Genomic DNA, 11,246 nt, shown 5'->3' on the forward strand with positions numbered 1-11,246 from the left:
AGAATATTTAAAAAAAAAAAAAAAGTTTTATCAAAATTTCGACTTGATACTTTGAGGATTTAGCAACGGAATGGTTTGATTGCTACAATGGGCCATTTCCAAGTTTTCAAGTAACGAGAGCTGGCCTGATTAGTCGTCTGCGAACTCGCCAGACTGCCGATCGAGCGTTGCTTTTGTGCCGCCAGCCATTATGAACCTCGCTGAGGAAATTCGCATGATGGAGAGGCTTCTTGAGACTGTGCTTTTTTTTTTTCTTTCTATTACGACAAGACTCATCCCGAGTTCAAGGATAAGGATTCAACATTTAAAGGGGTGGTTGAACGATTTTCGAACTTTTGGTCAAATAATTGTGAGAGTTGGTCTCCTTCATTTCTAGATCCAAGAAGAGAAAACCATTTCTGCTTCCGTGCGCTAGTCACCTGGCTGTGTTTTAGATTTATGTTTGTCCTTGGTCCCCCTTGTTCCCCTTCTCCAGGGATTATTATCGTCGTTCTTGTCCAGCTCGCTTGCACCTTTGCATTGATTGCTAGTTTAAAACAAAATGGCAAATATTGAAGTTTTTGGCGCCTCTCAACTCCTGCATCCGCGACCGAGTACTTCCAAGTCACGTGCGCGGCGACATCTCAGAAGGCTTACGTCACTTCCGGGTGGGCTCTGTGACCTCCATTTCTCGGACCTCCAGCGCTTCTGTGATTCTGAACACCGTGTCAACAGTGTTCTCGACCAACACGGCGTCATGGCATGTTGGTCTCTGACACCACGCACCCCTGAGGTAGACGTTAATAGAGGAGATTTTGGTTTACGAACAGGGGAGTCCGGTTCGGGCACGACAAAACCCCGCACTCGGTAAGCATTGCTCGGGAATGCGGCGGACAATACGATCGTACGTTGAGAAACACGAGAAAACGAAAGTTCAGGCTCTTATCTGCTCCTTGAACAAGCTAAGCTGCTAGACATCGCTCCAGACTTTGCTGAAGCTCTTTCATCTACGTACAAATATTTGCACAAGGTGCGCTCTTGGCGCAGAGCGGGACGTCAGCAGGCCGTTGGGTATAACCAAGCAGTTCGATCATAGTTCGCGCGTTGACTCACGAGACTCTTCTTCTCATAGTAGAAAAGCCCAGAGACTAAGAGCAAAAGGAAGAGTTAATTTCTTTAACTCTTCTCTTTCGCCATCGTTGGCACGCTCCCACGCACGCGGAAAAAAGATGCTGTTTGAGATGCAACACAAACAGACGACGGGTCCCTTACGAAAGTTATATATGAGTTTCAATGGAGTTTCTAATGTATTCTATAAGGATACATTAGAAACTCAATTGAAGCTATTTGATAAAATTTGTAGGGGGAAAAGCAACTGCGCAGGGGGATGGTTATGTTAACTTCCGGCAGATGACGCCGCGACAATTTATTACATCTTATGGATAATACTAGTATTTCACGCATTGCTCTATGCTTAAACGACAAGCTTTTTTTTAAATAACCTTAAATTGATCACATAATTGCACAAATCGCTAACTTACAAACGATATCCCCAGAGTACGTCACACAGCAGTTCCTGTAACCGCCACACGCGGCTGGAAATCGGCAAATAAAGCTTTTCCTTTGCGATTACGCAGCGGAATCGCTGAATACGGCGAGCAAGTGTTCAAAAATAGGTCTTTGGCCCATCGAAACGCACAAAGGGGGCGCGCCGATCGCAGGACAACATAGTGAACGTGTAGTGAACGCGTGATGAAGAGGCTGCCGAGCTTGCGACGTCATTGCTTGATGTCGGAGGGAAACAAACGCTCGTGGGCGCATTTGGGGAGGGGGGTAGTAAACAAACACACGAGGTGCGCACACGAGAGTAGAGAGGCGCTACAGGGGGGGGGGGGGCTTCCCAGAAAATGCTTCCCGTGAGCATGAGTGAATGATGTTTCAATCCAGACGCATCCACGCGAGAAATTTTGTTTGATGTTAGTCGGCATACGGTATTGCTCCTAAAACAATGCTGAAATCAATCGGAAGCCATACTTTTCGTGTACGTCAACAAAAACTCGCATCGCCCTCTTTGCCGTTGTTCCAAGTGCTTGCGTGTCTAGTTCCTTCCGCTCTCCCGGGGTGGTGATCCCGTCACGCGGTCTATGGCTTGGGCTCCGGGGAGTTTTCGTGTACGTGAACAAAAACTCACACCGCCATCTCTTTGTCGTCGTTCCAAGAGCCTGCGTGCCTAGTATCCTTCCGCTCTTCGGGGATGGCGGTCCCGTCACTCGTGTCTAGTTTCCTCCGGTTCCTCGTGGCGGAGGTAGTCGTCCTCGCGAATGTATATAAAAAAACAGAGAGACAAGTTGCCGTGCTCCATTATCATTTTCACTTCTCTTCTTTCGCCGTAATGAAAAAACCGCGTATAGTCGGGACTCCCGAAGAGCAACGCGCCTACGAAGAGCAACGGCGGGAACGGCAACGAGAATGACAGCGGCGGCGGCGGGCGACACACACCACCGTCTGTGTCGTGTGCTAAACAGCTACGCTGGTCATTCACCTTCACAGAGTGGAATGGCTTTTAAATATCTTTTTTTTTTTGTTGCACAAACATTGGCCCTTGGAGATTACCTGCTAACGCATCCTCTGACATCCTTGTCCATGGTTATCTGCAGCGACCAGAGACTGTACAAAATATGTTTCAACTTTCAGGCCATCTGAGCCAAAGATATGTTAATAAAAAGGACAGAGTTAATAAAACGTAATTTCTATAGCCCCTTCCACGACTCCCGCACACACTGACGTCACAGTGTTCCACGTCCTCTGATTTCTGTTTGATGCCGCAACACTTGTGCGAGAACCATTCTGGGTATTGTCTCCAGACTACCACTTAATGTTTTGCACGAAGCCATGTACATTATTTTTGAAGGGTCAGTGTGTTTTAAGGAGTAGAGTGTATAGTTTATCTAGAACCCTTAGCTACTATTCAAATGCTTCTCTTTCAATCTCCGTCTTGGATGCTTGTCAGCAACTATGGGAATAATCAAGACGTCAACAGCTATGCGAGTTGACTGTCCCTTTACCTGCGACAGATTATGCTTTGAAGTTTTTATCTTCAGAGATTTGTCTTTTAACGAAGCAAAACTAATCACTGCTGAAACGACAGGCACATTCAGACTTATTCCCGAGATATGCGCCTGAATGTGATAAGCGCAGGGGTACAAGATGGTCATACTCTCTGCCTATTACACCATTCGATACACACTAAGACGCTCGTCGCCAACAGGAGTAATAATATGTCTACAAGAAGGAGTCCTCAATAGGTGAAAAATGGCATACTGACCGCAGGGCCTTCCATGTTGGGACGAATTTTCTTCTTTTTCCTGATCAATCTCAAATACCCGATAATCAAGCGCGCGCTTCTTTGCAGATGCGAGCCGCATACCTGTGCGACTTGCGATGCTATGTATTAACATAAATTATTGCTATAATACATTTGAAATATTTCCAGCCCACCTGGCTTTAATCAGTCACTAATTGATGATAGTTGCGTGATGATTCCGTACCGGAATCACACTCACACGCACCACGTAGATATGCTTAAACTCCATTTTATCGCAGTGAATAAACTTTGGTCCATTTCTTAATACGTTCTTTCATTGACGCTCTCTACTCATAATTCTAAACTCTTTTCGGTAAATTACACAAATGCATACATGGTGTTTTTTTGTTGTTTTTTTTTATACAATTTTTTTTCGAGAATATGGTGAAAGCTACACCAATCCCTTCTCGGCAGGTGAGCTTTTAGGCCCTATAAGTTCAACATAATTTAACGAGGTAAGCATCACGGTAGCTTCATTAATTCACTAGCACTCGGCAGCAGCGATGGCAGGTTGCTTCGCAGACGCCTAAAGTTTTGCTGCCCTCCACGTTACAGGCGATTCATCTACCCTGCTTCGCCGACCTGATCGCTGCACACGCGCCAAGATCAAGCGGAGTCATCGCAGCAGGTCAAGGGAACCATCTGATTGGCTGCGACGAACTACGTGGCAGTGACGGCATCGCAGGACACCAACGAAAAAGCCACAGCGCTCAACGACAGGCTTCACAAGCACTCGGCAGCAGCGATGGCAGGTTGCTTCGCAGACGCGTAAAGTTTTGCTGCCCTCCACGTTACAGGCGATTCATCTACCCTGCTTCGCCGACCTGATCGCTGCACACATGCCAAGATCAAGCGGAGTCATCGCAGCAGGTCAAGGGAACCATCTGATTGGCTGCGACGAACTACGTGGCAGTGACGGCATCGCAGGACACCAAAGAAAAAGCCACGACGCTCAACGACAGGCTTCACAAGCACTCGGCAGCAGCGATGGCAGGTTGCTTCGCAGACGCCTAAAGTTTTGCTGCCCTCCACGTTACAGGTTGGTACATACGCTTGATCTTTTGGGTGTTGCTATCGCTGCTGCCGCTGTTGCTTTTGTCTATTAGTTGATATTAGAAAGAAGCTAAAAATGGCAGAGGCAGAAGAATGTTTGTCCTGCCATGAAGTCTTGCCAGTGGGGGCGTGCATGACTTGTTCAGGGTGTGGTTTTAGCTATCACATGGGTAAATGTTCGGGTGTGACAAAAAGTGCTCTAAAAAAATGACCGATGAAACAAGAGAGTCCTGGCAATGTTCAACATGCACCATTGCAAAAGCAAAGGATCAAACCTCATCAAAAGATCCGGTAGAGAAAACCTAGAACCAGTTGGCCGAAATAACAAGAAAACTGAATGTCTTAATGTCGATCGGAGCGAAAGTTGACGCGCTTCTCTCCATAAAAGAAACAGTAGACCAAATCGAGCTGTCTGTGCAGCACATGTCAGATCAATATGATGAGATACTTGTGGAAATGAAAAAGCAAAACCAGGATATTAAAGAACTCGGGGAACGTGTTGAAAGACTGGAAAATAGCGGTACCCAAAGAGAAGTCGAAGCTTTAAAACGGGAAGTAAATGAGCTTCAACAATACAGCCGCAGACAGAACCTTGAGGTGCATGGGTTTCCATGTCTCCCAAACGAAAACCTGTGGCACAAACTGAAAGAAGTATCAGACCAGCTAGGCGTTGCTGAACTGACTGAAAACGATGTAGAAGTGTTGCACAGGATGCCCGGAAAGCCAGATAAGGTTCCTCCGATTCTCGTTCGTTTCACGTCCCGACTTACTAGAGATCGATGGTTCCAGGCAAGGGCTGTTCTCAAAGATAACGCGTCGGGTATCTGGTTAATGGACAACCTAACAGCGCAAACAAAAAGATTTCTTTGGCAGGCAAAGACGAAGGCAGCGGAAAGACGTTATCAGTTTGTCTGGCAGAAGGGCTGAAGGATTTTTGTCAGGAAGCAACCCGGCGATCGCCCTATCCGAATTGACAATGACAATGATTTAGCTAAAATTGAGTAAACATTCAGGAAGTATAAAGCCACTAAATAAATAGACACAACAATGGCGCGCGATTATAATGAGCCTTCGTACTATGACAGCGCATTATTCAATCGGTGCATCACTGATAAAGCTGTCACTGCAAAAACACTGAAATTGTTTCTCCTAAACGCACGGAGTCTGCGGAATAAATCTGATGAAGTATGTTTTTTCCTAGATTCACTTTGTACTCCGTTTGATGTTCTTGCATTTACCGAAACGTGGTACTCAGGAGAATCGGACATTCTGCGATTCCTAGATTATAAATGTGAAGTTATCTGCCGCGAATCTCGTCGTGGGGGCGGGGTTGCCTTGTACATTCAAAACAAACTAAACTACCATGTACTGCATGATTTCACTTGTATGAATAATGATTTTGAATCTTTGGTTGTGGGTTACGGAGGTTGTATAATAGCTGCAGTTTACCGTCCGCCCTCAGGTGCCTTAAATGTTTTTTTCAATTTTCTTGAAGAATTACTTGAGTATGTTATGTCAATAAATCAGAAAATAGTTTTAGTTGGAGACATGAACATTGATCTGTTGACCAATGGACCTGCGAGTGTAGCATTATTAGAAATCGCTCAAGCAAGCGGATGTGAAAATATAATTAGCGTTCCCACTCGCATAACTGAAGGTACGGAATCACTAATCGATATTTGTTTAACGAATTACCAAAAAACGGATGTATTTTCTGGAGTTCTAACTGCAGATCTGAGCGATCACTTACCGTTTTTTTGCTTCTTCCCCCAACACAATTCACAACACAAGCTCCTGCGCAATAACCCAGTATTTTCCAGACTCATAAACGCAACCACTTTGGAAGATTTCTATAATCTCGTTTTGACAGAAAACTGGGATGATGTTTTTAAGGAACCTAACCCGACAAAATCTTACGATATTTTTATATCAAAGCTTCAAGAATATTATAATAAAGCTTTCCCAAAAGCGGAGATTAAAAAACATAAAAATTCAAGGAAGCCATGGGTAACGCTGGAACTTTACAACCGAATCAAAGTACGTGATCAGATGTTTGCAACGTTTATCAAAACTAAAGATAAGAGTTTACTTATGGAATATAAAAAATTCAGAAACAAACTTTCCCTTGACATTAAAAAGGCGAAGATAAACTTTTATAAATCTATGTTCTCTGAAATTTATAAAGACACAGCTAAGCTGTGGAATACTATGAGAAAATTAATGTCAATAAATTCGGTTTTCATCCCTGAAGAACTTAAAATAGATGGTACTCTATATACGCAAGCTTTATTGGCAGATAAATTTAATACACATTTTCTGTTATCTGGTGCATGTGAATCAGCGACAGTATATGATAACCATTACTCATCTATACCGGTATTAAGCTCAATATTTTTAGAACCAACAGATGAAACAGAAGTTCGCAACATACTAATGTCCCTAAAAAATAACTGCGCAAGTGATGTTGATGATATCAAGGTTGCCGCTATTAAAGCAGTAACGGAGTTAGTGTTGCCTCCTTTTGTTGATCTTTGTAATAAAATATTGGTTTCTGGTATATTCCCAGAAAGAATGAAAATTGTTAGTCAGTGTTATCCACAAAGGAGGCACATATGAGAACCTTAATAATTACAGGCCTATATCTGTACTACCACTTTTTTCCAAGGTTGTAGAAAAAATAATTAATTCAAGATTTTACAGGTTTTTTACTATTAATAATGTTATAACTGACAAACAGTTTGGTTTTCAGAAAGGGAAATTAACTGAATCAGCCCTAATATATATCAAAGATAAAATAATTACTAATATAGAAAATCATGCATATACCATTGGGATTTTCCTGGATTTCAGAAAAGCGTTTGATTCAATAAAACATGAAATTTTACTGGAGAAACTATTGGTGTACGGAATTAGAGGTAATGCACTAGATTTAATTCGCAGCTATTTATATTCGCGTTCTCAATATACGGTACTTAATGGATTTCAATCTAAACTCGCACCGATAATATATGGCGTTCCGCAAGGTTCCATACTGGGGCCTCTATTATTTCTAATTTATATAAACGATATTGTGAATATACCTGAATCGCGTGATATTATTTTATATGCTGACGATACCAATGTCTTTTTTTCTAGTGGAAATCTGGATCAGCTCGAGGAATTTGCAAATAGTTGGCTCAGTAAATTATTATTGTGGCTAAAGCGCAACCAGCTTAATCTTAACACTAGTAAAACAAAATATGTGTTGTTCAGATAAAAAAAAAAAAAAAAAACCTATTTCGCGTACATTGAGCATCTTTTTTGACGGGGAAAAAATTGAAAACGTTAAATATCACAAGTTTCTTGGTGTATGGTTTGAAGAAACACTCAGTTGGACTGTACACATAGAAAAAATGAGGGTTGATATTTCAAGAGCAATAGAAATATTAAACAAATTCCGAGAATTACTACCAAAAAGGGTGAAACTGCAATTATATTATTCGCTGGTCTACTCACGCTTACAGTACTGTATGTTAGTATGGGGAACCACTACACAAACGAATAAGGAAAAACTATTTATTTTGCAAAAGAAGGCTGTTCGATTTATTGAGAACCTTAAAAGGTACGAACACTCATTCCCAGCATTTCAAAAGTATAAAATATTAAATATAGATCAAATCCTGCTTCTCAAATTATCTATATTTATTTTTAATAAAACTAGACAAAACGAAGCGCCCTTTCTTTATATCTTCAATCAAACCTCGGCAAATTACAGTCTTAGAAATGCACAGTATACGAAACCCAGGGTTCGAACTAATTACGGTACACAGCACCTTACATATCTCGTACCAGATCTACTAAACAAACACTCAAACATAGCAGAAATGGCCCAAGCACACATTTCGTTTTTCTATTTAAAAAAAAAAAGGATTGTAGAATATGTACTAAATCACTCATTATCTGCAGTTAGGACGAAGTTGACAGTTGTGTGTGTTGTTGTGTTTGTTGTGGATTTTAAAATTGCTGTATCTTTGTATATTTATTTTGTTTATTTTCCTGTGTCTCCTCCGAGTGCTGTAAAAAAGGGGCTGGAGCCTCGTCAGAAGACAACTCGTCTTCTTTTGCCCCAGCCCCCCAGACCCTTTTTTGTGTCTGAAATAAAAGATACATACATACATACATACATACTAATATTTTTCAAATAACTTTTAGATTAATGGTCAGATTAGTCATACTGCAACTGTAGTTTTAAATGAAGTCATTGTAAGAAAGGTTAGATCAATCCAAAGTTTTTGCGAAAAGCGAACGGCCTTTGAAGTAGTCATCACCTTTCTATTTATTTATTTGTATTTATTTATTTATTTCCAATACTACTATAGGAGGTATTTACTGGACGCCATATTTGAGGGCGATGTTTAGAGCGCATGCTCAGAACGAGCTCACATTAATAGCCTGCTAAGACCGGCAACTGTGATGGTGCTAAATGCACGCTCCAAAAGGACTGCGGAAGCTCGCCGTCAGCACGCGCTCAGCAGCAGCGCACACGGATATGGCCGCCAGTGAATACTCCCTATACTCTGTTTCACCTTATGATGTACCGCAGGAAAGGCTTCAAGCGCGAGCTCCTTGCTCTGGGGCGCATCTCGGCGGCACAAGCTCTCGTGCGTTAAGAGCAGCTCTCAACGCTATGAGCTCGCGCTTCTACCCTTCTCTGCGGTACAACATAAGGCGAAACGGAGTATAACCTCATTCGGGGTTGTTGTAGGGTCGTACAGTTTGAAATATTACAAGCAGAACAAAAATATTCAACACAGAATTCGCAGGTCAATATTCGAAGCAAATATCGAAGTCAAGAATGAAAACTTAGTAAACAACTTCAATGCAATAGATACATTGCACTTTTAAAAACAGCATAAAATATTAGTTTATGATTAGTTCAAGTCTCTTTCTTGTTTTTTTGCGAGCCAAGAATTTTGGAGGCCATGGCTTTTGTCGTTCAATTCTAAATCTGGACAGACAAAAAAAGAAAAAAAACACCGAAATTCCGCTCATCATGATTCTTAAAAAAAAAGTGACGTAGCCGTTCAAGCACGTCGGCACAAACATCAGCGCGTCCTTAGGAGTGTTCACAGGAGGGAAAACGTCATCACAGTCGGATCGCGCTAACTCGGCTATTGGTCCCGAGTCCGCCCTTCGACGTGCTCATTGGACACGAGCCCCGGCCGAACAATGATGCAGCACTCGTGCCCAATCCCAGGCCTCGATCGATCTGACTGAGTTGATGGTGCGGAGGTCTTCTGCTTATCTAGGTGGTGTTGGGCTGGTCCGTGCCGCGAACGTTGCCTGAATAATGACTTGTGATTTTTCTGTATAATCTCTGCGATCTCAGATTCCATGTTCGAAGTTCGCTGTTCTCATCTTACGTACCCGTTGAACATGGTTAACATAGACCACTCTTCTATGTACCTGCTTCATCCGCCCGAACCCTTGGGCGTCGGACGTTCGAGCTCTCTATTCCTGTCGGTTTCTATCTACAATCGCCGTGGTGCACCACCGTCCATGATTGCGGGCCTTATGATTTCTTCGAGATGTGAAGGATTTAATGGTATTGTGCAATTTTATTTGCGTTCAACGAAGCAGTTTTATTTTGGCGCGCTTTTATGCGGCATTGGTTGGGTGTAACTGTAAAATAAACTTCCGGATAATTTAAAAGAACTTCATTGTGTTCCTTTTGTGTTTTAAAATTTTAGACTTAATGGTCATTCTAGGATGTTTAAACAAGTGCAAACTTAACATAAAAAAACCGTTGTCGGTGTCATTAAAAGACTTTTCGCGAGAAAAGTGTTGCGCATGTGTTGGATGAGCCTAAATGGAGTGCCGGCTTTTCTCTTGCTTTTGTTTGCGATGTCGAGGCTCCCCGGCATATGGGCATTGCGTATTTGGAAGTTTCATATCGAAATCTCTTTTTCGGCTGCGACTTCGTGATACAGTGCGCAATAAACAAGGACGGAGAAGGCAGTGGAGAGGAGGAGCGTAGCGCTGGATTTCTCTGCTCTCTTCTGCCTTCTGTCTTTGTTTATTGCGCACTGTATTACCAAGCTGTAAGAATGTACCAACTCTCTTGCATTGTCAGTTTGATTCCATTGCGGCGATAAATTTACCATAATCTATAAACGGAGACGAACTGCCACGTTCGGTATGGAGCCGTCGACGCAGGTGAGACCAGATTAAAAATGTGAAAATAACGAAAAAAAGAAAGGAAGTTTAGTCTATGAGAGCAAGTTACCTGATCAGATTAAATCCAAGTTTTGTTCGCGCCCAATTTCAGATCCCTACTAAATTTCAATTTTTTTTTATCGGACACATTTGTCCAAATTTGCATAGAAGCAAGGTTTTTTTTTTCCTTTACCTCTATAGCAGCATACCCGAGCCCCAAACAATCAGATCGCGTTTGAAGTGCTTTTTTAAACCGCAAAACCACCAAGTCATGACACAGCAAAAGGCGTCTCGATTTGACCGCCAAGTCGGCGCCGGAACCTCGGCGGTCTCATCTCAATCTCTAAGAACTGTACATGGGCTTCGACCCGTGCATGACAGTGAAATATCTAATAACTTGTCTGACATACATTCAGGCTTGAATTAGCGGTATGGTGTTTTTTTTAAATCTGCATTTTTTGTCACTGACCAAAAAGGAAGCAACGTATTGTTATGGATGTCTTTATGCCGGCCTTGCAGGCCATTGAGAATCTCGCTGTAGTCATCACGTAAAAAGACAAATGTGAAGACTCGCGTGGTTGTTTTTGGGCACATTAAATAAACAAATTAAATAAATAAATAAACAAATAAATAAATACCAATGTTTGTGCTGCTG

Source organism: Ixodes scapularis, unplaced genomic scaffold (genome assembly GCF_016920785.2).
Source record: "Ixodes scapularis isolate PalLabHiFi unplaced genomic scaffold, ASM1692078v2 PGA_scaffold5__190_contigs__length_132052651, whole genome shotgun sequence".
Taxonomy (NCBI): Eukaryota; Metazoa; Arthropoda; class Arachnida; order Ixodida; family Ixodidae; genus Ixodes; species Ixodes scapularis.